Below are 2,804 nucleotides of genomic sequence, written 5' to 3'. Positions count from 1 at the left end.
CACCTCCGGGGGGAGGTGGGAGAGGGGGGCACCTCAGCTGGAAACGCCACTGCTCCTGGAGGGGGCTACATGCCCTCTGCTTGGTCCTGGGGGAGTGCAAGGCCACAGTCTCTCTAGTGGGTGGCTTTTTCCACTGGTTCTGGAGGGGGCCTTGTGCCCAGTGTGCTTCATCCTGGCAAGGATGGGGTGAGTGGATGCCTTCTTACACTGGTTCTGGAGGGGGCCTTTTGCCCAGTGTGCTTCATCCTGGCAAGGAGGGGGGGTGAGTGGATGCCTTCTTACACTGGTTCTGGAGGGGGCTTTGTGCCCAGTGTGCTTCATCCGGGCAAGGAGGGGTGCGTGGATGCCTTCTTACACTGGTTCTGGAGGGGGCTTTGTGCCCAGTGTGCTTCATCCTGGCAAGGAGGGGGCGAGTGGATGCTTTCTTCCACTGGTTCTGGATGGGGCGTTGTGCCTAGTGTGCTTCATCCTGGCAAGGAGGGGGTGAGAGGATGCCTTCTTCCACTGGTCCTGGAGGGGGCCTTGTGCCCTGTGATGCAGCACATGGGGAGTGCAAGGTCACAGTCTCTCACCTGGGTGTCAGATCCACGAGATTTGCTGTGGGCAGGATGCATGACACCCCATGGAGGCAGGACTATAGTCCATCCGCCGCCGGCGACTGTGGTGGCAGTGCCGGTGCTGGTGTAGGTGCTGCCAGTGGTGGGGTGAGGCTCCAGCCCTTCCCCTGCAGCCTCAGAGAGCTGCCAGTGGTGCTGGTGGCGGTGGGGGGAGGCTCCAGCCCTTCCCCTGCAGCCTTGGAAAGCTGAAGCAGCATCGTTGGTGGTGGGGGCTCAGATCCTGTCACAGCACCAGGCCTCCTGTCCCTCCTGCCTGCAGGGGCAGGCCCTTTGCCCTTGGCAGCTGGTGGTGCATCCTTGGCAGCTGGTGGTCCCTTTTTGGCCTTGGCAGCTGGTGGTTGTTCTTTGGCCTTGCCCTTTGCAGCTGGTGCAGGCACACTGCCAGTGCTGATGGGTGTCTCCTTGGAGCCGCTCACACTGCAGTAGCTGCTGAAACTACAGTGGCCGTGGACTGGGTGGCTGAAGTGCTGACCTGGGTTCTGCCCACCCTGGCCCAAACTGAAGGACGGTGGGTAGGGTAGGGAAGAGGTCAAGGGTGGAGAGGAAAAGCTTCTTAGGGACACTGGTGCGGGAAGAGGGTGAAGGTTTGGGAGTGGAGGAAGAGGGAGTGGTTGTAGGAGGTGTCTACTGTGTTTGGGTGCAGGTGCATGGGCTGGATGCTGTTGTGAAGTGGATGGCTGTTGGGTGTCTAAGTGCTTGCGTTTGTGTACTTTGGGAGGAGGGGGCACAGACACAGTGGGAGAGGACACAGGGGACGTGTGCATGGATGTGGGGGTGGTGACTGCCAGTGAGGGGTGTGTAGTGATAGGTGTGCTGGTGATGGAGGTAGTGGATGAGGATGTAGTGCATGCAGGTATGAGTGGAGACGCTACTGGGAGGGAGGTGGACAACGAGGAGGCGGACACAGTGGAGGCAGTGGATGTTGGTGTGTCTGCTTGTGGATGGTGTTTGTGTGAGTGCCTGTGGGATGATGTGTGGTGCTTGGGTTTTGCCTGAGTCACTCCTGTGTGTTATCTTGGGTGCATGCTGGTCTAATTGTGTGCTTGGGATAGGTTGGGGTTGAGGGGAATGCGACTGGGTAGAGGAAGTTGGAGGGGGGAGACAGGGACAATAGCTGCCATCAGGGAGGACGCCAGAGCCTTGAATGATCTATGTTGGGCCGCCACGCCAGAGTGAATGCCTTCCAGGAATGCATTTGTATGTTGCAAATGCCCTGCCAGCCCCTGGATGGCATTCATTATGGTTGAATGCCCAACAGAGATGGATCACAGGAGGTCAATAGCCTCCTCACTCAGGGCAGCAGGGCTAACTGGGGCAGGGCCTGAGGTGCCTGGGGCAAAGGAGATGCCCACCCTCCTAGGTGAGCGGGCACGGGAAACTCGCTGAGGGGCTGCTGGGAGTGCGGTGCTGGTACGGGGGTGGCAGCTGTACCTGTTCTTGGGGTGGCCACAGAGCTGTCTGCCACCAGCAGGGAGTTTCCATCAGAGGAGGTATCACTGTCAGAACTGTCCCCTCCTGTCTCTGCCTTGGTGCTCCCCTCGCCCTCCGTCCCACTGGTGCCCTCACGGTTGGTGGATTCGGCCTCCAGGGCCATGTGGGATGCAGCTCCCTCTGTCGCTGGTGCCTCAGCTCCTCTGCCAGATGATGCTAATGCACAGAAGGACAGAGTGACAAAAAAAAAGGGGGAGAAGAGACAGAGGATACACTTGGTCAATGCCAGCAACAACACCACCGTTGGCGTACACAACACACCGCGGACAGCCCCACGCACTATGCGATGCACTACCACTCACAATGCTAGTCACCAGGCCATGGACAGTAATACCCAATGCCAATAGCAGCATACCTGGGACCCACAGATCTCTGCCCAGTAGTAGATGCCCACTAGCATGTTTGGGGGTGGAGTGCATCAGCCTCTGCCCAACATGGAACCTACATGCAATGTCCGGCCTGGCCTAGGGGCACCCACAGGTCCACATCCCTGACCCAGAGATCACCCCTCCACGCGCAAGTAGTATATTGGGAACTGTACTCACCCCCTTGTGGCTGCTGTGATGCCCTCAAGCGCCCATCTAGCTCCGGATAGGCCACCGTCAGTATGCAGAACATCAGGGGGGTCAGAGTTCGACAGACATCCCATCCTCGTTGGGAGGCCATTCCCAGCTGGGCCGCTGCCGTCTTCCTTGC

Source organism: Pleurodeles waltl, chromosome 8 (genome assembly GCF_031143425.1).
Source record: "Pleurodeles waltl isolate 20211129_DDA chromosome 8, aPleWal1.hap1.20221129, whole genome shotgun sequence".
In the NCBI taxonomy this organism is placed as follows: Eukaryota; Metazoa; Chordata; class Amphibia; order Caudata; family Salamandridae; genus Pleurodeles; species Pleurodeles waltl.
Note: the sequence above shows the minus strand (reverse complement) of the source record.